The 26,660-nt window shown below is 45.5% G+C and overlaps 1 protein-coding gene across 2 annotated transcripts in view; it reads left to right on the top strand.

Annotated features, from left to right (window-relative positions):
• Positions 1 to 215: 215 nt before the first annotated feature.
• METTL21A (methyltransferase 21A, HSPA lysine) overlaps positions 216 to 26,660 on the top strand; it is a 196,864-nt gene continuing 170,419 nt past the window's right edge. For both annotated transcript variants that reach the window (XM_086955330.1, XM_086955327.1), the window contains exons 1-2: positions 216 to 361; positions 11,285 to 11,454. The gene's annotated coding sequence lies outside the window, so the exon portion shown is untranslated. The remainder of the gene's footprint in view (positions 362 to 11,284; positions 11,455 to 26,660) is intronic.

Raw genomic sequence — 26,660 nt, 5'->3', positions numbered from 1 at the left:
TTTTACAACCCTAGAACTTCGTAATACACTAGGGCGTCAGGGGCCTAACTACAGGCTAATGGGCAATAGCTGAAAAGCCAATTAATCGATCTCCAAGGAGAAACTCGAGCGCTTTACCGTCCTGTCAAAATCCACACAGGAACGAAGAGCGCAGTACCACCGCCGACCACCAAAGGATACAGCCGGTGCACTGCGCATGCGCTGAGAAAGCCTGACGAAAATGGGAGACGCGCGAGGAAGACGCGCGTCTCTCAGCCCCACTCCCGCTCCACGAAATAAATAAATGCAGGCGCAAGCAGCAAGCCTGCAACGGAAGGTGAACACACGCCCCCAAACACAACGGCGATAAGAGGAAACGCCGGTAAGCAGCAGCGCGACACAGGGAACCGGAGAGTTCCAAATTAGCATAAAACAGTAGCGCAAGCCGTAATAAACAAAGCGCAATTAAAATAACAAAGCACGCTCAAGTTTAACAAAGCGAAATGCACAATAGTGTAAAAACACTTAACTGGCTGCTCCGAGCGGAGCAGCAAAGAAAGAGAAAGTTGGAACCTCTATGACTGTTTATATACTCTCTACATACTCTATGGTTGCCCAGTGTTTATGGGTAGTGTAGTTTTTCATTTCTTTACTGTGTTTTCATTGGCTGCTGTGTCTAGTAAAGAAATTGAGAAAAGCATAATCGGAGCCTCCATCCTGACATAGAATTGCGCATATTTGATAAAGGAGAACGGCCTCTTGGCGGCAGACACTCCACCACGGCTTCGGAGACTCCTTTTGCCGCCACACACTTCGGGCGCCTCGCTCCTGATGACTGACCCGCAGACACACCAGGGCGAAGTAAATCTTTGTGTCCCTCTTCATAGAGGACACGGAGCGCATCTTTAGCCGCAGCGATTTCACACATAACGGTGAAAGGAAATGCTGCTTCACTCTGAGAGAAAAGGGCAACGTCAATCAAACGTTCGCCCAACAACTCTACTAAGAGTGAAGTGTTCCCGCCAAAGCACCTCTACAAATAGCCTCCCACGACGCCCACCCCCTTACCTGCCTAAGCCTAACGCGCTGGGTGGATTGTTCCACCACACGAATCACCCCAGGGGGACACCGACTCGTGCCAAGGTCCCCCTGGGTACCCACAGAGTGGAAAATTTGTTTTAGGTCGTCTTAGTAAATGCGATCAAATGATGAGTTATCAACAACAACTGCTTTCTAAGGTTAAGGACTTAAAATGCAAAATGTGTATTTATGTAGTCAGCTGATGAGTTTGCTGGTCTACATTGTTTGGTGAACCGATTAACATAGGTCTCGATTCGTATTACACTTGGAGCGTCTTCATTTCTGCCAGTACCTTTCAAACTATTATGTGAAATTTGCAGGATGTCTCTGTCTCACATTTGCATTACATGTGGACAACGTTAATTAGAGAGACGTTTATTGTTTTGTGAGGCTAAGTTGTAGAATGAAGGAGTTACAGTTAGCTTGGTTGCAGGAGATAACGTAGAAGGAGGTGTTTTAACACGGGAGATGGAGAGACAAACAAGAACGCGCTATTACAGAGGAGCATGTGCGTGGAGAACGCCATGAAGGATGTTGACGTCTTGGAAAAGTTTGTGGCTATGCCCATTGTACAGTTTGTAGACAAATAGCATTATGGGACATTTGATGAATGCAACTTTATGTATATGATGCCTGTTAGAGAGGGACAGTTACCCCATTCCTGCTTGAACTCCTGACTAAGAGCACCTATGCGTTGATGTGCTTTCTTTCTTTGATTGTGGCTTCATGCCTCAGACCCATCTTATGGCAAAGAGACTTCTTAGGAGGACTTTGTCCACAGACATTCTTTCCCTCTCTAACGTCCTCTGCTTGTGCTTTAACTTAGGGATGCCACTTTAAAATGAATGTAGGGATAGTTAGAACTAAATGTTGCATCTAGAAGAAGTGCAGATGTAAAGAGACTTGAACTTTTGTTTCCTCATTTCATGCATAATCGTAATTGAGCTGCTTGTTCTTTTCATGTTCCATCGAGTGAACAAGGTTTGGCGTTCTACTAATTCCCTTGTATTTCTATACATTTGTGTTAGGGATTGGGTATGTCCAACTATTTTTGAAATTGTAATAAACTGACTAACCTCCAATTGGTTGTTGATTTGGGTTCTTGTCTAGCCATTTGTGTTACACTGTATTTCCATTGACTTAAGACCTTTCTTCTCTCTCCGCATTTTGAACTGAGCAGGTGAGCCCAGGCTCTTTCAATATAAACATGACAACATTTTAGAAGAGGAAATTGGGAGATGAGAAAAAAGAAACAGGAGAATGCATTTCCCCTGTTGACTTGTATTGAAGCGGAGGTCATTTCAGGCTGAAGCCAGCCAAAATAAATCTATTTTTGGCTTAAAAAAAGCAAGTTTCCAGCCTGAGTCCGGTGCATTTGCATGTATTGTATTGTAATTGTTTTTATATAGTGCTTACCACACATGCCAACAAACGCAATTTTGGGTGGGAGTTTCCCGATTTTTCAAAGGCAAAAATGGCTTAATTTTGACTGTCTCCCACTTTAAATATTCTCTGGCTCAGTGCAGGTCAATGGCCTTCTCCCACTTATTATTTCAAAATCTCCCTTCCCTTGGCAGGTATGCGCTTACTACCCCTTACGATACTTTGAATCGCTTTTTGGTGAGTAGCATGCTACTCCAGAACCCAAAAGAATTAGTGATGGATTAGTACAGTGAAATGTGAGTTAATTTGAGCGGAGAACATGTGAGTCTGTTAGTTAGATTGAAAATGATAATAGGAGGATAGAAGAGGGTACAGTCTATAAAGTGTTTAAAATAAGATAAAACAAAGTTCTCACATTAGTTTCTAAAAAGTGGAAATGGTCAGTGAACCTTGCAGCATCTGGTGATGAAGACCAATAGCTTTGCAGATAAAAAGTATACGTTATGAACATTTACCATAAGCAACATGGGAGCAAAGAGAAGCTGAAGAGCAGACAAAAAATATTCCTCAATGGTCTTGCCACATAGGCACAGAAAGCAGCTTGCTATGGAAACTTGAGATAACTCTATGATATACCAAGGAAACTCTACAGCAGAACCAGCAAGCCAGAAACAGCTTTTAAAGACAAAGCTGGGAAGACAATCATGGGTAACGAAGGCCAACCACGAAAATGGGCAGAGCACTTTGAAGAACTGCTGAATCAGCCCATGCCGTAGTGTCCACCAGACAAACAGCCATCTGAATAGTACTTGCCAATTGGGTGCAGCAGGATAACGAAAGAAATCATCAAATGTGTGAGAAATGGGAAGGCAGCAGGACCTGCCAACATTTTTGCAGACGCACTGAAGGTAGACATTGAAACATCAGTAGACCTGCTATACCCCATGTTTGGAAGAATCTGGGAGGATGAAAAGGTGCCATCAGACTGGAAAAATTGATATCTCATCAAGATCTGAAAAAGAAAGATGACCTGAGTAATTGCACTAATTACAGCGGGATAACTGTGCTATCAACCCCAGACGATTAATCACCAGAGTTATCTCGACATTTTAATTGATGTCTGAAAATTGCTGGAGGCCAGGAACAGGCGATTTTTAAATGATAATATACTTGCATAAATGACGCCCCCACCCCAAGTCAGCGCCTGGTGCGGTGGCACCGATCATACCGCCCTAGAGCCGGCCCTGGTTCAAAGTGCGCATGTGTGGCTAGCTGTCGCAACACTGCTGGCCAGAAAGACATGCACACTTTAAACAGTGCCATACCAGCTCATTCACCTCCCTGCTGCAGTCACTTAGCAGTGGTCCCGCCCCCGTCATGACGCTTGGCTCAGGACAGGGGTGAAAAATAAAATGGTAATGAATCACCATTTTATTTTTCTTCTCTGGGGATTTTTAAGTAGGACACGCTCCTCCGCTCAAACGGCAGAGCCGCCCCTGTCAGAGCCCCAACTGGGAAACTGAAGACTGAGACTAATTAGCAACACAGATTGTACTACATGTGCATAATTGTTGCATTCTTTTAATGTGTTTTCGCCTAGGGTGCCCGGCATTGTCATAACGAGAATCCATTAAGCTATAATGACCTCAGATCAGACAGCAACGCTGCCTAATTTGAGCCGGTTGTTTCCAGTGTTGGGCACGTGCACTTAATTGTCAGCACCAGTACTTATAATAGTCTGTCACATGGTGATGCTATTTGTCTAATTTAGCATAGAGCAAAAGAACAGCTGTTTATTAGTTTAACCTACATTTAAAATGACTAATACCTGCCATCCAAGCCATAGCTATGGGAGCCCGGGAAAGTTTGAACTGTCACACTTTGTGGGAGAGTGATGGTTACTTGTTGTGTTGGTATTGTCATTGGCCATTGAATGGCAGAAGGGGCCCTGGTGTTTTGCACCGGCTGCACCAATGGTAGCTACGCCCCTGGTCACATGCTATCTACTAGAGCTAGGGTCTCCAACCATTTCTGTATTATGAGCTACGTATGTTCAATGAAAATCATCCCTATTTACTAATGTTAGTGATATATTAGTAACCACATCAGACAAGATTACATTAGTTGGCACCATTTGCACGATTACGAGCAGTGGTCTGTCACCTCTGCTCATCATCCAAGTTTTCCAGCAGTAATGTACAACAAGCATTTGCAATGTAATAGGTCTCGCATTACGAAAGTTTGAGCTATTAGCATTGTAAATGACAAATTTTATATTTATGTTTTATTTTTGAAAATAGCAAAATTAATAGCTTTGTCATTTACAATGCCAATAGTTATAACTTTTGCAAATGTGACACCTATAGCATTTGTAATGCAATATGTGTTCTATTTACGTGACTTACATGTATTGATATTACAAATAACAATGGTTTTAATTTTTTTTTATTAATTAATACTTAAATAAAAGTTATTGTAATTTATAATGGCAATAGCTTGAACTTTTATAAATAACTTTTGTGAAGATTATGTTCAGTGTATTTTATTGTGACGAAAATCCAAGAACAGAAGTGAAATATTAACATCTTTTTGTTACATTTGTAATAAAGCTTGAAACATTGAGAGAACATATTTGAACCAGTTGTTGTTGAATGGTTGCACAGATTGATGCTGTGGTGGCGCTGAGTAATGTTGTGATGGCGAACGCGTGATGCTGCAGCATTCAGTGATGCTGTGGTAGCGCATAGTGATGTTGTGGCGCCCCTGAGTGATGCTGTGGTGGAGCTGAGTAATGCTGTATGCTATGTTTTGCTATCCTATGTTTTGTTTTGTTATGCTATGCTTTCTATCCTATGCTTTGATTTGTTATGCTATGCTTTGTTTTGTTATGCTATGTTTTGTTATGCTATGCTATGTTTTGCTATGCTATGCTTTGATATACAATGCTATGTTTTGTTAGGATATGCTATGTTTTGTTGTGTTTTATTATGCTATGCTTTGTTATGCTATGTTTTGTTGTGTTTGGTATGCTATGTTTTGCTACGCTATTATATGTTTTGATTTGCTATGCTATGTTTTGTTACGCTATGCTATGTTTTGTTGTGTTTTGCTATGTTTTGTTATGCTATGTGTTGTTGTGTTTTGTTATGCTATGTTTTGTTATGTTATGCTATGCTTTGTTATGCTATGCTATGTTTTTTTTGCTATCCTATGCTTTGTTTTTTATGCTGTGCTATGTTTAGTTTGCTATCCTTTGCTTTGTTTTGTTATGCTATGCTATGTTTAGTTGTGTTATGTTATGCTATGTTTTGTTGTGTTTTGCTATGCTATGCTTTGTTATTCTATGCTATGTTTTGTTATGCTATGCAATGTTTTGTTGTGTTTTATTGTGCTATGCTATGTTTTGCTATGCTATGTTTTGTTATGCTATGTTTTGTTATGCTATGCTTTGTTATGCTATGTTTTGTTATGCTATGTTAAGCTTTGTTTTGTTTTGTTATGCTGTGTTATGTATTGCTATGCTTTGCTATGCTATGTTTTGTTATGTATGCTATATTTTGTTGTGTTTTGTTATACTATGCTTTGTTGTGTTTTGCTATGTTTTGTTATGCTATGTTTTGTTATGCTATGCTTTGTTTTGTTATGTTATGCTATGTTTTGTTATGCTCAATCAGTCAATTAGGACATTTATAAAGCGCGCTACTCACCCGCAAGCGTCTGAAGGCGCTGCTATGTTTTGTTTTGCTATGCTTTGTTATGTTTTGTTATGCTATGTTTTGTTGTATTTTGTTATGCTATGCTATGCTTTGTTGTATTATGCTATGTCTTGTTTTGCTATGCTAGTTGTTTTTGCTATCATATGCTTTGTTTTGTTATGCTATGCTATGTTTTGCTATCCTATGCTTTTTTTGTTATGCTATGCTATGCTGGGTTTTGTTATGCTATACTATGTTTTGTTATACTATGCTGCTGAGGGTGTGTGAGGGTGAGTGGGGTGAGGGTGTGTGAGTGTGAGAGGGTTGTGAGGGGGTGTGATGTGAGTGAGGGTATGTGAGGGTGTGTGAGGATGAGGGTGTGAGGGTGAGGGGGTGTGAGGGTGAGGGGGTGTGAGGGTGAGGGTGAGTGAGGGTGAGAGGGTTTTGAGGGTGAGAGGGTGAGGGTGAGTGAGGGTGTGTGAAGATGAGGGGGTGAGGGTGGGTGAGGGCGAGGGGGTGTGAAGGTGAGTGAGGGTATGTGAGGTGTAGGGAGGGTGAGGGTGTGAGGGTGATTGAGGGTGTGTGAGAGGGTGAGAGGGTGTGTTAGGATGAGGAGGTGTGAGGGTGTGTGGGGTTGAGGAGGAGTGAGGGTGAGGGTGAGGAGCAGTGAGGGTTAGGGTGTGTGAGGGTAAGACATATATGGTGGCAGGACAGACATCATAAGAGAGAAACACAGATGTTAAGATAACAGTGCTCGAAGGGGTTGTGAGAAGGTGGAAATGGGATTAAAGGTTTTTAGAGGGCTGGGGCCATGCAGTGGTGGTAAAGAGAGCTCCGGTGGGGAAGGGCGATACATGTGAGGAGCGTAGAACTGGGGTACAAGCGCTGGGAGGGGGGCTGGGCAAGCAGCAGATGGTCCTGTTTATGACCTGCGGAGCCGTGAAGTGGCTGGTGGTAAATGGAAGCAAAGCGCTTTGATGTTCTTGGCTTGTCTTGCTTGGTGGGAGGGGGAGCGGATTCCTGTGCACGCCCTTTTCTCACATGAACTGCATGGGATCCACAGTGGGTAGACTTTCCGAATGGCTTACTATTATCTCTCCGAACAATGCTTATGCATTGCTTCAACGAGACCTAACAATGCTTACGCATTGCTTCAACGAGACCTAAAAAGTGCTAATGGTCATGTGTGTGGGCTGTGAACAGTATGAACAACTAAATGATCTATTAAGGGCAAGATTAAAGGTGCAGTAGTGAATGAGCAAATGGGTAGTACGCTACCTCGTGGGGTAATGCCCCGTTTGAAAAAAAATTGTTTAAAGCACTGCTGCTGGCTAAAGATGGCTGCTTGTCCAGTGACAGAACGCCTGCTATGAACATTAGTGTATTGTTGTGGTGGGGACTTGAAACTGGTACAGCGTCTGTCTATAGCCACAGTTAGCTTTCACTAGCAGCTGCATATAATGGAAGCAGGAGGGCCCGACGAACGGAGGGAGGGAACGACGGGCAAATGGGATTCTGTATGGCAAGGTGCTACAAATTAACCTGTGAGGTAGTAAAAAAAAGTGCTTAGGTCATGTATCTGGCCTGCGGAATATATGGAGGGTAACATTATGTTTTAAGGGCAAAATTAAAGGTGCAGTAGCGTATTAGCATATGGGTAGTGCTGCCCTGTAGGGTAATCCGTTAGAAGATCTTTATTGTAGCACTGTGGCTAGCCTTAAGATAACTGCTTGTACAGTGATAGAACCCGTGCTATGTATATTTTTGTATTGTTTTGCCAGCGGCTTGAAACCAGTACAGCATAAGTGTATAGCCACGCAGTGTGTGACCAAAATCGGCATACAATGTAGGGAGGAGGGGTACGAGGTGGGAGGGAGGGAGTGAGCAAGGGGCGAACGGGAATCTGTGTGTTTAGGGTCTACAAATTAGCATGTGAGATAGTAAAAAAAGTTGTTTAGGGCATGTGTGTGGCCTGCGGTAAGTATGTAAGGAGGCGTGCTATGTTCATTAATATACAATTTTGGTAGCGGCTTGCATTGCTGTATGGGGGGAGGGGGAGCAGGGGAGCGAGCAAATGGGAGGGAACGAGCATAAGGCTTGAAACCAGTACAGCATTCATGTATAGCCACGCCGGGTGTGACCAAGATCGGCATACAATGTAGGGAGAAGGGGTACGAGGTGGGAGGGAGCAAGAGGTGAACGGGAATCTGTGTGTTTAGGCGCTTCAAATTAGCGTGTGAGATAGTAAAAAAAAGTTGTTTAGGGCATGTGTGTGGCCTGCGGTAAGTATGTAGGGAGGTGTGCTATGTTCATTAATGTACAATTTTGGTAGCGGCTTGTATTGTTGTGTGGGGGGCGGGGAGCAGGGGAGCGAGCGAGTGGGAGGGAACGAGCATATGGCGAGCGGCGGGAGAGCAGCTTGGGAGTGCATTCCATTGAAGGCAGGCTGATGGGTTTGACGTGCACGCGCGTCTCACACGAGTGGAGCCCATGAACTGCACGTAATCCGCATTGAAAAATCCCCTTGGTAAACTTGGTTGTTCCACCTCTATATGTCTCGACATCTGCAATGTGCAAACGCATTGGCAGAGGTCGAGACCTAAAAAGCCTTTTTCCAAGTGGAAGGCCTCTTTGCGGGTCAATCATGACAACCATAGTTGCAATGCCTCCAACATCAAGGTAGTAGTAATAGTAATAATTCTCCCTAATGCTGCATGATTTATCACTCAAATATCAGTTTTAAATCTATTGTGGATTTTCGAACATTTTTCTCCAAAAAACAGCTTAGGATTTCTGTAAATACACACAATTTGTCTTGAATACACACTTCTCCGTTTTGGTACACATATATATTAGAAGCAAGCAAATCTTCTTATTCAGTAGGATGGTCTTCCCACAAGAGAGCTGCCCACCTAGAGGTAGTTAGAGAGCTACCAGTAGCTCACAAGCTACTCGTTGGAGAAGCCGGTACTCGACAAACCTCTCCTAAGAAAATGAAGTACCCACCTGTGGCTGTGCTTGTTCCCTTACCTTTCCAAACACCTTATCATTAGGCACTGCCGGGGCCGGACAGGCATTTTATTCCACCAGGCATTATCCCAGCGGGCTGGAGCATTTGGAGACTGATTCTGAAAGCTCAGTGTCCCTTTGGGTGCCTCTGGCCCTTTCCCGAACTCCAGGGGTTAATTGCAACAGGCATGGGGAGGATTGCGGAGAGAGGGAGAATGAGAAGGAGGGGAAGGGAAAGAGAAAGCAACCAGAGCGGGAGAAGAGAGGAGAAAGATGGTGAGAGAATAGATGGATGGAAAGAGAGAGAGCATACTTGACAGGGGCTTTTGGTTCCCAATCCGGCCCTGAGCACTGCTTCAAGGTCGCCACAAGATGATTGGAGCAGGTCTTCAATCCAAACACCGTGCAACCAAGCCTTTCCATAAACGTTACACCACAACCCTACTCCCTTGCACATCCAGAGGGCTTCCTAGTTGCCCGATTATCATCAACGCCCTTTGCTGCTTTGCTAAGGGTTCAAGCACAATAGAGATTCTACTACACAACTTGATGACTCAGTGGCAATCTGCATCAAACACGTATATTAAACATGTGTATTCCACTAGACACAGCCCTGTGTATTATCTTCATGTGCTTTATGTGTAATAGTTGATACTGCAAGGCTGGTGAGCGCGCGACGTCTTGTGTAATCTGGACTGCTACTACCTAAGGTTTCTTGGACTATGGGTTGGACCCAGGACTGATTTACAGAGACAGTCGGAGGATGAAGCCTTGTAAAGTGGATGTGAATAAACTTAATGTAAATGCAATGGAACCAGTGACACTAATTTCCTAGGATGAAACAACCACATTGTTTGGCTTAAATGTCTTCATTGTTTTTTCCAACCATCTACATTCTCTGGCAGGCGAAGTTGGTGTTCTTCTGTGAAACCAATCAACATGTAACACATTCTTCTTTCCATCCATGCCGCCACTCTTACCCTTCCGACAGCTAGTGCCACACGGTAATAATAGCCCTATACTCAACTGACCTAAGGTAAGGGAGTAGTTGTGCCTTTATATATATTACGGTTCCCGATGTATAGGTTAGTGTATTAGCAGGGGATGTTCTATCGATATCGGTACCGTTTTTTAAGATAATGTGGGCATGTCAGTATTTTGGAATAAACCTTGATAAATGGCGCTCAGTGTGTCTCACGAGACGAGACGTCTTCCTCTGTTCAATATATTGCCTGATCCTCCCCATGGCTAGTGTGTCCCACATTCTGTTAAGTCAGTCTCACAATTATGTGCTGTTTGTGTTCTCCATTGTGCTAGCACTGCCTGGACTGCCACTGCTACTGGGACTGCCCAGCAGCTTCTCATCCTTCGTCGATTTCTGTGATTTGCCACCTGTGGATAATAAACCTAATAGAACCACAGCTGGGCGGGGCCCCTGGGTATCGTGTCCCACAGACGTGCTCTACTTCCTTGAGCACCACTTCCCAATATCTATTCAATTTAGGCCAGGGCCGGCTTTAGGGCGGCGCCACCGGTGCAGCCGCACCTGGCGCTGACCTCGGAAAAGGAGCTATGTTCAGAAATAACTTTTATTTTTAATAGCACCGTCTGTTTCCGTGCGAGCCCAGTAGTTTTCAGGTAACAATAAAAATGCCAAGATAAGGCGGAAGATTAATGGTTTTGCTGGAGAGAGCTCGAAGGCTAGTGCCAGCTTTGACTAATCATAAAGTAGCGCAGAGGGCGAATGTGCCTGCTGCAAATAACGTGTATATTTGCAGATAACAGACTGGTAATCCTCATTGTTGTGTGTAACATTTCCTGTAGACTGATTTACACACCTGAGATTCATTGCCTCTGTCTAACGTGTGTGTGCCATCAGCGAAGGGAGAAAAGATAAATCGCAGGTTTGCTATTTAAGACCGGACAGGTAACAGCTTTCTAAGCCTTTTGAAGGCCGTATATTAGCCCAGAAAGAAAGGGTTGCTACATGCAAGCCAGGCAATGAGTATTCCACTCAGCGATCACAAAACATCGCTCTTTAATCTAAGTACTAATCTGTTTTAAATGTGTACATTCACCCTTCCAATTTGTAGCTACAGTCCTCTGTTGGTAAAGTGTTTCTTACTTCTTTTTTACAGGTCCCGAAGTTGCTTCAGGGGTGTGAAGCAGCGTAAAGGAAATAACTAACTCCAGGTCTTCCCGGGAAGCTGCTTGCAAGGACTCCAGACAAGTATCCAACGCCGCAGGTTGGCTATTAGCAAGATGAAAGGGCAGGAAGACAACGATTCAGCGGGGAGCCCTCATCACGGTAAGTATCCAGGACAGCAGGCATGGTGTGGCCTTCAGACGTCACTTTTATCCCCGCCGTGCCCAAATGCCAAAGCCTAAAGGTCTGTGGTCTTCCGGGATTGGCGTGGCCATACGAGATGCAGCTCGTGGCCGTACAACTAGACCAAGTCCTGTGGGACGGCTATTTCCTGGCCAGGGTTGTGTTGGTGACGTAACATGTTTGCAGTCTTGGTGTTTAATGTAACCTTTAAGGATTTCATAATATTGAGGAAAACATATTGTGGGGCAAATATTAAGCCCTAAATATCAAGAACCAAGTTCATATATAAGTACAGATTTAATATTCTTAACTCTACAAATATATTGTCAAGGTACATATATGTGGTATTAAGTATATAGGGCCTTATTTATGAAGGACTTGCGCCGCCGGTGCTTCACTTTTAAAATGGGAAAAAGTGACGCACCGGTGGCGCAAGGCCTTCATAAATAAGGCCCATACTCATCTATATATACTGACCGTCACACTATTTTTGTTCTCAATAGTTAGGTCTCAATATTTTGGTCCCACAATATTTGTTTCGTCAGTATTCTGGTGGAAAACCAATCACAATCTTAGGCACCCAGCAAGGGCAGGGAAATGTGCAAAGAGATTCAAAGAAGGAATCGAAATTTGCCTAGCGTAGTAACGGTAAGTTTCAATTCTATTAAGGACACGGAGGCGAGGATTATGCTTTTCTCTCTTCGCTGTTTATTCACATAACACCACACAGCAGCCAGAAAAGCATCAAAACGTGAAAATTTTTTGTATTCCAAACACAGGAATCATCAGAAAAACATCATAATAACACTTTTATAACTACAAGTCCCATCAGACCAACATTAGGCAGTCCTTTCTTAGTATCCATAAATCCCAATATAAGGCGTCCATCTTGTGAACTCCTCCTCTTTCTTCGTCGCGAGTCAGGCCAAAGTCTCAACCATCTCGTTTCGCACCATCATTTCCTGGCGGAAAAAAGAACAACGTGAGCTATGCCATACCCGCTAGGCTTGAAGGCAAGACAACGAAAAACATTGCTACAAGTCAATGACATGCAATCAAATAGAACAGTAATCCACATTGCAAATTGAAAGAGATTACTTACACCAGTACGGGCGGGATCTCCGCAGGAGGTATGGGTGGGATAATCCTCGCCTCTGTGTCCTTAATAGAATTGAAACTTACCATTACTACGCTAGGCAAATTTCGATTCTATGTCAGGACCGGAGGCTTCGGATTATGCTTCTTCAAAGCTTGTTCACCACCAAACTAGCAATATCCACCACCGGCTTGAAATAAAATCTTTTGAAGGTGGAATCCGAAGACCAGTCCACAGCGCGCATGAGGTCTTCTAAACGTGCCCCAAGGGCAAACGCTTTGGAGGCCATGGCCCCTCTTGCGGAGTGAGCTCCGAACTGCTTTGTATCAATACCAGCTTCCTGTAATACCCAACGCACCCACCGGGCTATAGTGGGGGAAGAGACAGCCTTGTGAGGTTTGCGCAACGCAATGAGTAATTGCCGCTCGCCCGGAGGGCGAAGTTCTGTCGTGACATCCTCATATGTTTTTAAACACTGCACCACACACAACTTAGGGACATCCGCAAAAGCCGGATAAGAAATAGACCTCGTAGCCGATTTCGTGCGGCGGCCCACGGTAAAGGTCACCCCATCCGGGGAAAACGCTCTCGCCGTGACATCTAAGGCACGCACGTCGGACACTCTGCGACATGACACCAAACAGAGGAGCATCGCCAGTTTAGCTGACAGTTCCTTTAAGGAGAGATACTTGTTAGGCTGCCAAGAAAGAAAAAGGTTCAACACCACGTTAACATCCCACAGGACAGAATATCGTGGCTCCGGTGGTAAAGCCAGACGCACTCCTCTGAGGAGCCGGCATACAAGGGGATGTTCCCCGACCGCCACTCCATCCAACTGCACATGAGCTGCTGATATGGCAGAACGTATCGTGTTAATAGTCCGGTATGCCAAGCCGGCAGTAGATAGTTCCGCTAGGAAATTCAGGATGGGAACGAGACCTGCGACCATGGGATCCAAGTCCCGTCGAAGACACCAACGAACCCACCTGGTCCAAGCCGATCTATACCTTTTGGCAGTGCTGCCTGCCCAGGCTTTGGACAAAAGGTGCTGAGCCGAGTTCGAAAGGCCAGGGAGCGACCAGCGTCTCCTGAAAGCCTCCATGCCATGAGGCGGAGAGAACCCTGGAGGAGATGGTGAGGGACCCCGTCTGGATTGAGGAGAAGACGAGGAAGCCGGGGGAGTAGGATTGGAGAATCCCAGGAAAGTTCCAGAGGAACTGGAAACCACACTTGCGACCTCCACACGGGCGTCACCATCACTACGTCCGCCATTTGACGGCGAAGCTGGGCCGCGGCCCGCACTATCATGGAGAAAGGCAGGAAGGCATACGGTCGTTCCTGGCCCCAGTCCTGGAGGAACGCATCCGTCGCCTCCGCCAAGGGGTCCGGTCTCCAGCTGAAGAACCTCGGTAGCTGGAAGTCTAGACGGGATGCAAACAGGTCTATGGAAAAAGTACCCCAGCATGTCGCCAGCCAGTGGAATACTTGAACATCCAGCTTCCACAGGCTGGAGTCCCGCAGGTATCTCGAGTGCCAATCCGCCACTTGGTTGGCCCGTCCCGGAAGGTATTCTGCTGTTACCGAGACCTGATGGGCGAGACAATAATCCCAAAAGTCTTTCGCCAGATCCGCTAGTGCCCGCGATCGCGGGCCCCCTAAATGGTTCACATACCGAACCGCCGAAACATTGTCCATCCGCAGAAGGACACATGACTTCACAGAGTCTCTCGTCCAGCAACGGACGGCGAAGGAACCTGCTAGAAGTTCCAAGCAGTTGATGTGAAGTCGCTGCTCGTCGGATGACCAAGCGCCTGTGGAGAAATCCCCGCAGCGGGCGCCCCAACCGGACCTGCTGGCGTCGGACTCGATCACCAAGTCCGGAACGGACCCGAAAATCGCTCGGCCGTTCCACGCCTCCATGTGGGCGAGCCACCAGGACATTTCCTCCTTGACCTCTACCGACAGGGGAATCAAGCAGTCGTAAGAGAGCCCCCTGCGCAAGTGATGCGCTTTTAGGCGCTGGAGGGCCCGATAATGAAGAGGGCCCGGAAATATCGCCTGAATTGACGACGAGAGAAGGCCTACCACTCTGGCAACCTGCCGAAGGGAGGTGTGCGACTTGGAAATCGTCTGCCGCAGTACATGTTTGATTTTGGCCATCTTCCTGGACGGGAGACTGAGAGTCGAGTGTACCGAATCCACCACGAAGCCCAAGAACACCATTGTCTGGGCGGGCGTGAAAACCGACTTCTCCTTGTTGACAATAAACCCCAGGCCCTGCAACAGGGAGACCGTCTGGGACAGATGAGCGGCCCACCTGCTCGGGTCCTGGCCCAGCAGCAAAATGTCGTCCAGATAGACGATCAACCGAATCCCCTGACTCCGCAGGGCTTCTATGGCCGGGTGCAGAATTTTGCTAAAGCACCAAGGGGCCGAGGAAAGACCGAACGGAAGGGCCTTGAACTCGAAAACCATGCCTTTCCAGCAAAACTGGAGGAAACGGCGATGCGGAGGGTGAATGGGAACTACCAAATACGCATCTTCTAGGTCCAGGCGGACCATCCAATCGTTCGGGAGCAAAACGTCTCTCAACAGATGGATGCCCTCCATCTTGAAGTGGTTGTACACTACCCAGCCATTGAACTCCTTGAGGTTGATGACTGGCCGTCTGCCCCCGTCCACCTTTTCCACAAGAAAAATATTGCTCAGGAAACCCCCGGGGTGACGCGTTGTTCGACAAATAGCCCCTTTGCGCAGTAGCGCCGAGACTTCTTCGTCGATCAACAGCACGTCTGGCTGAGAAAAGGTTATGGGCCGAGGAGGCTGTAACTGGCGCGGTTGATCGTAAAACTCTATGCGGAACCCCCGCACGGTCTGAAGGACCCATGCGTCCGTCGTAATAGCCGCCCATGCCTGTGGGAAACATGCCAACCTTCCCCCAATAACAACTTGATCCGCAGGGATCACACTCACCGTGGGAATTGTTGCCGCCGGAGTTATTCCGGAAGTTTCCGCGTCCTCGGAAACGCTGACCTCTTGTTGGGTAGAAGTTGTTGTAATTTGCAGAGGAGTTGTAGTTTCCTCTGCCGGAGCCATGCCCTTTATTGGGTTGCTGCTGACCACCACGGCCGGTCGTGAGGCCCCTGCCACGACCAGCCCCACGGGAAAAACGTTGGTGGAAGACCCGCTTGATAGTCGACTGGGCCTTGTCCAGGGAAGTGAAGGTGGAGACAAACTTTCCCAGCTCCTTTATAAATGGCTCCCCAAAGAGACCCCCTTGCGCAACAGCGCCAGCCTCTGAGGAGGCCAAATCACCCAACTTGGGGTCCAGTTTGATCAGGAGAGACCGACGCCTTTCGGTCGAGAGGGCGCAGTTAGCGTTCCCTAGGAATATAACGGCCCGCTGCGCCCAATTGGACAACACCTCCGGGCATATGGCGTTGCCCGACACCTTGGCTTCCTCAGCCATGTCCAGGATCTTGGTGATGGGGCCAATGGTGTCCAATAGCTTGTCCTGACAGGAGCGCCAAGAACGGTCGATCCCCTTACAGGGGTCCTTCACAAACTTCGCCATGAAGGTGGCCATCTTTCCATCCAGTTCCGGCGTCATAGCCACCTTTCCATCTAAAGTCGGGCGGGGGCATTCACCCCTCAAGCAACTGCGCGCCTCCTTCTCCAAGGGCTTGTGGAGGCGGCCCGCCACAAACTGTGCTACCTTGTCCCCAGGCGCCCAAGCCGCTGACCGCGGGTGAATGATTTCATCCGGGTCGAGCATGCCCGAAGTGTCCTTGGACAACTCCGTCGAGTTTGATGCTGGTCGCCACGACCGCACGGAGTCTTCGTCGTCGTCGTCTGTATCCGCGGGGGAAACACCTCCCGGGGAGACAGGGACAGCATCCGCTGGCGTCGAAGGGACCTGAGGCGGGAGCGACGCGGGGACAGGCTCGGTCGCCTTAGCCAGGAAAGCGTCTCGTAGGCGCTCGAAGGCGTCCTTGTCCACGCCCTGCGCACCACTGGGACCCGCGTCCCTACATGCCTTCTTGGCCGCCGGTGGCTGGCTAGGATCGTTGGCGGGCATCCCCGCGAGGCCCGGCGCCAACTTGGCGCACTCTTCCACAATGCGGGCTGATAGCCTGTCCTCCATAGGCCCTACAATTTCCTGCACGCAACGGTAAATCGAATGATCCACAGCCGCATAGAATTCGTCGTCTTGGAGGTACTGGTGGGACTCCTCCTCCTCGACGTAATACCCCTCAGCCATGGCGTCCACAACGCGCAGCAAAGAAAAATAGGTATCTGAGGGTTCCGATGGTGTAGACAACTGCCACGTATGGGCCAACCGGAGGTTAGCAAGGTTTTGTAAGCCGGCGGAACCAGGCAGTCACGAAGGCAGCACCAGCCTTCTCAGCGCGCCGACCCTCTCTCCAGAGACTGGGTCGCACCGCCTCCCAGCGTGCTTGAGCGGGTAACACCCCAGCGGAAGCCGATGTAGGAAAGGTGCTCAAAATCGCCCGCAGGCGTCAACGTGGTCACAACCACCAGTACAGACCCCAACGGGGCGTTCAAGCACAGGACAGTACAACCCAAGAGGGCGTCAGGGTTAGGCGGCAGCAGGGCTCCGGCGACGTCGACTCCCCAGCGCGGCTCCAATCAGCGAGACGGAAGCCGCGCGAGGGCAGGCGAGACGCTACGGCGCCCTCTAGCGGTGGTATCAACACCGCGGAATACACGGGGACATCGCGTAAGGGGCGAAGGCGTCCCGCGATGGAAGGGGCTCTGGAAGGGAAAAAAACCCACAGACCCCCCAAAGCAATAAGCAAGAATCTATGCAAATAGAATATCAAATAGGCAAGAAAACAAAAACCCCATCAGACACAAAATTGTGAAAGAGAGGGAGAATAGCACTTAACTGGCTGCGAAGCAGCGAAGAAAGAGGAGGAGTTCACAAGATGGACGCCTTATATTGGGATTTATGGACACTAAGAAAGGACTGCCTAATGTTGGTCTGATGGGACTTGTAGTTATAAAAGTGTTATTATGATGTTTTTCTGATGATTCCTGTGTTTGGAATACAAAAAATTTTCAAGTTTTGATGCTTTTCTGGCTGCTGTGTGGTGTTATGTGAATAAACAGCAAAGAGAGAAAAGCATAATCCGAAGCCTCCGGTCCTGACATAGAATCTCCACCTGGGTACATTGCTGTAGATCTGAAAGCAGCAGTGCCTTTACAGTTGCAAGGAGTGCTAATCTGTATTGTGAAAATGAGGCTCATCTTGGGTAAACTCCCAGCAGAGTTAAGTATGCTACGTAAAAGCAGGATTTGGATAATCCAAAATCAGTGGGGGGATTTTCATGTCTTGTGCAGAAAAAATACAGCAATGATAAAATCAGTCGCAAAGTTGCACAGCAGTGCTGATTTGGGGATGCTACTGTGTGTTATATCTCAAAGCAGGATTCAGAGTGGCCTTTTCGGCAGTGGCATGTGCCTTTGGCCTACTGTTGTTTATAGCAAAGACAGCACATCTCTGGTACAGATAGTTAGCATGTGGTGTGAGGTTTTGCTTCATTTCAAGATACAACTTCTGTGTCTTGAAGCTTGTGTCCTCTTTGCAGGCCATGTGGAGTACTGAGTGTAGTAGACAGATGGAGGCATAATGGATTTCAAAAGGGGAATACGTCTTCCAAATACTTTTTCAGAAATACCAATTTCCTGGAAGGTTAAGTGCAACTAAAGCTATCCAAAACAGTTGTCTTATCTGTGTTTGCTGTCACAAAATACCAAACTAAGATGGTCTTCACCATTCTTCCTGTGATATGTAATATACACACATAAGCATGTTTGGGCTTTAGAAGTATACATGTTAGGTGTGGGATTTGTCTTTGCATTCCTCACTCATTACTGTGAATTTTTTACTCTGATGTTTGAGTTTTTGCTTTAGAATTGTCTTGTGAATTGATGGAGGAAAATCGTTATTAACAAAGTAAGACAGAACAATTTTACGCCATAATATGGTTTTAATCAATCAAGGAAATGGGAAAATCAGCCAGTCTCAAACAAAGACCAAAGTCTGAAGTTCAAAGTTCAGGATTACAATCAGTGGTATATTGTGATCTACTGACAGAATTTGGTGCTTAAAGACTACTCAGGGTAGTTATAAGTATTGTTATTACTCTTTTATTTAGACATGTACAATTATCTTGTTGCCAAATGAATGAAGTTTTGTTAAAGTTTTTCACAGTGTTGTTCAGGTTTTTCCAAGCGTCTTCTTCTTTCCCAGGTTCTTCGGAGTTCCTCTCCGACAGCACCAAAGAGGAAGCTAAGTGTCTGCCCTTGTTTAGTGGAAATAATGGTTAATAGTGCTGAGATATATATATATGTGTCTTCTATGTCACTTTATCACGTGATGGTGAAAAAAATGCCCGGGAAAAACTTTATTATATTTAAGCCATTCATTGAACTTACTGACTGTTGATCTGTGAACAAGGGCGGACGCCCGAAACGCGTAAGATCTGGTGGCCTTGAACGCATAATAAATCGTTTTAGCCCATAACGGACGTTGGAGTGGCGTGGCTTTCTTTCTTGGCTTTGCTGTGGCGGCTGCTGTGCTGGTTTTGAGGAGAGAGCTGCATCTGCGCATTCTACATCGGAAGGAGGTTGCTTCCGAGGCCGCTTCACTCCCCGTTAGATAGGCTGCAGCTGTTCAACCAAAACGTGCTGTTTCTTCTAAGGAAATTTCAAGCTGCAGCCCCCGATCCGGCTCTGAAGTTTTACTTCGCCAGCGTCTGCGGTAACGGACCTCCACGGTTGTCGTTCAACGCACGATTAACGCGCTCTGGCGGTGAGTGACTGTGAGCGAGCGGACGGAGGGGAGGAGTCCATGGGCTTGGGCGGTCAGTGATCGGAAACCCATCACGTTCGACACTGAACTGCAGCAATTGTATTTGCGTTATCTCAAGGCACCGCAATTATGTCAGCTGAAACTTTGAAAGACAGAGAAGCGGCGGCAGATATGCTGTACTCTAATCTCCCTATTACAACTAATAAGAAAAAGGGAGCCAACAAACCTACTACGACCAACAATGATAACACTGATGAAGAAAAAATCAGGGCGGCCATGAAACGTTTGGAGAAATGTATGCGGCAAGAACTCACCAAATGGTGGGAACACAAATCACTCTCAAAATATCTGGAGGAAGGGCGGGTCCCCCGTGGCCTTCGTATTCTCCTGGCTCCGAGTTATGAAAATCCCAATCCGGAGATGTTAAAGGAGTGGGGACAAATCAACCTTGACTCATCCAGTAGATTAATACAGCTACTTGTTAAATATGCTGTAATTGACAGAGATGCCATAATGAAAGAAATTGAATCCATCAATGAATTACTCGCCACCTTTGAACCCAATGATCTGATTGATAGACTACGTAAAGAAATTGACGAGCGTCTCAAGCAGCAAGAGGAGAAAATTAAAAATCGCAAAATCTATAAGTTTGCCCGTGATAAGGAGGACTACGCCCAGGGGCGAATATTTACATTCGCAAAGAAATATGAAAATGCCAAAAAAACAAGATTGGCACAGCAGTCAACTAAGAAACCTGTACCCTCCGCAGAAATCCCAGCGGCTGCCTCCACCTCAGCCGGGTTGGGCACTACGTTAGAAAGTAGCGACAATGAATCTCTCAGTAGCGGTTCGTCTTGGGAGAATGGAAGTGAGCAATCGGATTCAACAGAAATGGCTGTTTTAGACCTAGGAGAGGAGGTTGATTTTTTACGCTCGGACAGGATACAAACGCTGAGGCCCAGGAATCGGAAACAGCAATCCCAGAACAAAACAAGACGTAACAAACGACGGAGAGAACGCCGCAAAAAACAAAAACAAAAAATCTCCAAAAAAAACAAAAGAAGCAGTACTGGCGAAAAAACAAACAGTAAAGAATACAATTATTAATTTATCCACTGTTGCACTGACTGAGGCTGAAAACCAACTGTTGAGTTTGGGACTTAGTTATTGTCCGGTGTCAGACTTCAGTTATACAAAAACACGTGTGGATATCTTTCTCTACATTCGGAAATTAAAGCTTATGAAATTCTTTGAAATCAAGGATGGCAACAAAAACAACCCTCCCAAACAATCTGGAACTGCAACAAACCTTGTCAATATTCCGGCTGGAGAAACAAGAGCCTTTTTGACATTGCATCAACTGGCTATGAATGACATACCGGCTGCTGAAGCAACATCGACCCAAGAAGAACTTCGAACAGCAGAAATATCCCAGGTAGGAATGAACTTGAGTCCGTTCAAACCAAAGTCTACCTTCATGCCAGTTATGCCTCGTGATTCTATAGACACATTTCATGACATGGTCATTGAGGATCTTAAAGGACTGTATCACAAAGTCAAACATAAGAAAAGATACAGGAGTAATCAAGAACTAGCTTATACCACATTAATTAATAAGCTCAGTAAAGATCAAAGCATTATAGTGACCATGGCAGACAAGGGCGGCAACGTGGTCATTTGGCCACAGAAAGACTATGTTGCTGAAGCTCTGCGGCAATTAAATAATGGAACTTGTTACAGCAAATCCAACATGAAATCATACATAGAATCAAAGGAAAGCCTCAAAAAGCTGTTGTTTAAATGGAAAAGGGAAAATATGCTCTCCAAAGAGGAGTTTAATTTTCTTAATGTTGACAACCCTGTACTGCCAAAACTATACTTGTTGCCTAAAGTGCACAAGATGGTGAGCCCGGTCCCTGGCAGACCGATTATTTCTGCCATCTCCAGCATAGCCGAACACATTGGTGAATACATTGACTATTTCCTCCAAAACTTGGTGCAAACATTACCCTCATACATCAAAGACACTGGTCATTTTTTAAATAAAATTAACAACGTTCCCTGGAGTGATGATCTACTACTAATCACCCTTGATATAGAGTCACTCTATACCAGCATTAACCATCAGGCTGGACTTAGAGCTCTTGAGTATTTTTTGGGGAACAGATCTATTAATTGTTATAATCATAACAAAATGTTAATAGAATTGACTAATTGGTGTTTGCATCACAACTATTTTATGTTTGGCAAGGAAATATATTTACAACAGAGAGGAGTGGCTATGGGCGCCTGCTTCTCCCCCAGCTATGCGTGCTTGCACGTTGGCTGGTGGGAGGAGCAGGTACTTAACACCACCTTCAGCGACATCATGTCCAATAATGTATTGCATTGGTTGCGTTTTATCGATGATGTTTTTATAATTTGGAGGGGGGAGAGGACTGATGCAGAAAACTTTATTCAATCGATCAACAATAACAATGAGAATTTACATTTTACATCACACATTGACAAATCAGAAGTGGAGTTTCTTGATGTTAAGGTTTTTGTGAAAAATTCTAAATTGTGTACTAAACTGCATCGTAAGAGCACTGCTGGTAATAGCATACTTCACGCCAGCAGCTCCCACCCCCGTCACGTCATCGATAATATCCCCTTCGGAGAACTGTTAAGGCTCAAACGAATCTGCAGTAGTGATGAGGACTATCAACTTTGTGCTACTGAAGCCCTTGACAGATTCAGGGAAAGGGGATATAAAGAATCAGTACTTAGGCAATCCATTGCGAAAGCTAACTGTAGACCCAGGGATTCTCTTTTGTCTAGCTCAGAGTCGAACTCTGAAGTAAATACAGAATCAAGTAATAATCCACCTAGATTGATTCTGACCTTCAACAAACAGGAACGCAAAATTAGGTCTATCATTAATCAAAGATGGCCAGCCCTAAAAACCGACCTGGTACTGGCCCCTAGAATAGCGGATAGACCTATTATCACCTATAGGAAAGGATCCAGCATGAGAACCCAATTGAGTCGAGATTTTCCTGAATTAACCAAACAAGACAACTGGATGGCCAGGCCTGGTTTCACACGGTGCTCTAGTTGTAGAGCATGCAAATTTGGGATCAACACCACCAAATACTCTACACCTTTTAGACCTGACCCTGTGGAAATTAAAGGGAAACATAACTGCAAAACAGATTTTGCAGTTTATGTTCTGACATGCACCTGTGGACTCAGATATGTAGGTAGTACAGGGAAGCAGGTGCATGTCAGAATTCTCCAACATCTACGAGCAATCGTTAACAACGACAGCACTTATCCCGTGGCCCGTCATTTTAAAGCCATCCATCAGAATAATCTTGACTGTTTAACATACTTTGTCATAGCCTCAGTTCCTAAACCTACTAGAGGGGGTGATAGGGATCTCTTGCTGAGAAGACTGGAATCGCAGTTCATTCTCGAACTGGACAGTCGCTTTCCGAACGGTCTTAACACCACGGAAGACCTTCATGTGTTCCTGTAATGGTTTGTTGTGGGTATTCTTATACTGAATCTCAGTTAATATGCCAAGACCCAACTCTCCTGTTTCTTTCTTAGTTTCTGTATAATTTTATTTTCACTGAATTAATTTAACTTCATCATAGCTTCCATGGTGTATAGCTGTTAGGAGTCTCGACTCCTACACTCACTATGGATATGTAATAATAAATGAGAAAAAAATTATTAAAATTAGCACTATAAAAAACAAATTTCCCTCTTTTCCCCTTTTTTAGGAAGTACACACATTCCCTAAACACTTGCAGCACGTTCGACTTCGGACACAGACTTATGGGGCGTGATTGGAAGCAGCCATTCAACTCCTTCGTATTTTACGATGTTTTCTGGTGACCATGATACATACAATCGATCACAATCTATACAAACAAGCATTTATGCTGATATTAAACTGGGCAGACTTGGTCTGTTCATTTTGGGACTGTATTGTTGCATAAGATTGGCATTAATATTCATTGATGTATTATTATAATATCTCTGTATATACCGTGCCACTCAATCATTAGTTATTGAACTGTCAGCAACTTGTAAAATCGCGTTGTTTGCACATTGTCCCAAACCACTTGTTTTTTATAATGTATTTATATTGTTATAGATTACATATATCTATTTATTTTTTTTAAATCAAAAAAATGAATTGTATATTGATTGTGATGTTAATAGCGCATTTATGCTGTTATTCTATTTTGCACATTGTCTTATCGTGGCCCTGACTTAGAGGTAAGACTGCCTTAGCCTAAGTTTTGTAGTGTGTCTTCTATGTCACTTTATCACGTGATGGTGAAAAAAATGCCCGGGAAAAACTTTATTATATTTAAGCCATTCATTGAACTTACTGACTGTTGATCTGTGAACAAGGGCGGACGCCCGAAACGCGTAAGATCTGGTGGCCTTGAACGCATAATAAATCGTTTTAGCCCATAACGGACGTTGGAGTGGCGTGGCTTTCTTTCTTGGCTTTGCTGTGGCGGCTGCTGCGCTGGTTTTGAGGAGAGAGCTGCATCTGCGCATATATATATATATATATATATATATATATATATATATATATATATATATATATATATATATATAAATGCATTTGGGACCAAGAGTGTCTCACAGCTTATTCCATACAAAAATAATTTCTCGCAGCACACCTCTTGATCTTTAAAGATGTTTTATTTCAGATCGTGAATTCCTACGCGTTTCGAGCCAGAGTTCCTGTGTTCCAGTGTTTGTACTTGCAAAGTCTCTCGAGTGTTTCACCTACCTGGTGAAACACTCAAGAGACTTTGGCGAACTGCATTTACCATGATGCCTAGGGGCAAACCTGCTGGGAGGTGAAGCAGTGTGATCCCACATTTGTTTCCTGTTTAAAAGGCTCTCGCGAGCCATTTGAGTGACGAGCTCTTAGAGAGGCACCTGTGCACCTGGAGAGGTACTGTGACCCGAGAATACTATGGCAGCCTGCTCAGCAACCCCATACATTCGAATTGCCTAATCTCTACTGATGACGGATAACAATCCAGAAACACTTGTCTAGAGATGGCCAGCACTAAATCTGCACCCACCTGGTGAAACACTCAAGAGACTTTGCAAGTACACACACTTGGAGAACTGCATTTACCATGATGCCTAGGGGCGTACCTGCTGGTAGGTGAAGCAGTGCGATCCCACATTTGTTTCCTGTTTAAAAGGCTCCCTCGAGCCATTTGAGCTGACGAGCTCGTGGAGCGGCACCTGTGCGCCTGGAGAGGTACTGTGACCCTAGAATACTTTGGCAGCCTGTTCAGCAACCTCATACATTCGAATTGCCTAATCTCTACTGATGACGGATAACAATCCAGAAACCCGTGTCTAGAGATGGTCAGCACTAAATCTGCACCTACCTGGGGAAACACTCGAGAGACTTTGCAAGTACACACACTTGGCGAACTGCATTTACCATGATGCTTAGGGGCGAACCTGCTAGGAGGTGAAGCAGAGTGATCCCACATTTGTTACCTGTTTAAAAGGCTTCCTCGAGCCATTTCAGCAGACGAGCTCGTGGAGAGGCACCTGTGCGCCTGGGGAGGTACTGTGACCCAAGAATACTTTGGCAGCCTGCTCAGCAACCCCGTACATTAAAATTGCCTAATCTCTACTGATGACGGATAACAATCCAGAAACACGTGTCTAAAGATGGCCAGCACTAAATCTGCACCTACCTGGTGAAACACTCGAGAGACTTTGCAAGTACACACACTTGGCGAACTGCATTTACCGTGATGCTTAGGGGCGAACCTGCTAGGAGGTGAAGCAGTGTGATCCCACATTTGTTTCCAATCATTTCAATGTAGTCAATATGCAGTTCTTTAAATGTTTCTTATGGTCAGGGTATTGTGGAAGCTATTACCTTGACAGAGGGACTTGAAGAATACTGCTGGCTCACCCTACAGGTGTGTATGTACTTTGTAATCATCTTATGTAGGTTAGGGAGAAACCAATCCTGGCATATTTGGAGCAGCATGTTGTCTCTGGCAGTATGTGAAAGAAAGTGTAACTAGTTTAGAGCTATCAGTAAACGATGCTTGGGGCATGACAGGCTGTTCTGTTGATATCTGTCTATATATGAAATATGCTCCTGTTTGTGTGCATCCTCTAGCTGCCCACAATTGTTTCTCATGCTCTGGGGCACTATTTTGTATCTCTCGAAGGAAGAGGTAAGCTGTCTAAATGTAATGTCTTAATGCAGCACAAGCGATGGATAGAGTCGATGTTTCATTATCTACCACTAACTGTGGTATGCGTCTCACTAAGGAAGCGGTTTGCTGCATCATTGGCTGCCGAATTAGCCAGGGCGTTTCTGCAGAATACAAAATCCTGAGCACTAGTGTGGGCTGCGCACTTCACCACTGCGACTGCTTGTGGCAGTGCTAAGGCTTGTATCAAGTCATCCAAGAGGGGACGGTACATGACGGGACTTAAATCAGATTTAAGGAATCCACATCAGCTCCACCACATGATGCTAGAGTGCACTGTGTGGTAACATAGGCCGAATCAGAGTATACTGTTATTGTTTCTCCTTCCACTTGTTTGAAGGCCACCACTAAAGTTACTAATTCAGCAGCTTGGGATGAATAATGGGGTGGCAAGGTTATCTGCTCTGTTATCTGTAGTGTGTCTGAAGAGTCATGCTGTATCGCTGTGACCGCTGCAGCACCTGTATGTCCTACTCCTGTATCCTGGTCTATTGTGGAATACCCATCCACAAAATATACAATGCTACCTAGATTGGGGTCTTTTGTTGCTTCGCAACACTCATCTGGCGTATATGTGCACAGTCCTCATCGTCTGTGTCTGAAGTGGAGTGTGCAACGAAGGTAGCAGTGCAGCCTGTGACATTTAACTGTCACCAGGAATGGCAATGATAATATTATTTCATAGCCTGATACTCTCTGTGTTGTCAGTGTCGTTTTAGCTTTCTGAATTATTGCAAACACTGCATGTTCAGCGTACAGAGTCAGAGGTGCACCCACAGCAATAGGGGCCCTTTTCTCGACTTCAAAGGCTGCTGTAGCTAATGCTTGTTCACAAGGGTAATGAGCTTTCATGACATAATCAAGTAGGTCACTAAAGTATGCAATTGGCTTGTGGCCTAAAGAATATTTGTTGTTGAGGACAGCCATCATTATCTGGGAAAAACAGTGGCAATTGTAGTCTGGTGTTCTTAACACT

The sequence above is a fragment of the Lissotriton vulgaris genome, chromosome 2_1 (genome assembly GCF_964263255.1).
Source record: "Lissotriton vulgaris chromosome 2_1, aLisVul1.2, whole genome shotgun sequence".
In the NCBI taxonomy this organism is placed as follows: Eukaryota; Metazoa; Chordata; class Amphibia; order Caudata; family Salamandridae; genus Lissotriton; species Lissotriton vulgaris.
The sequence above is the reverse complement of the archived record's forward strand: the minus strand, read 5'-3'. Positions and strand labels throughout refer to the sequence as shown.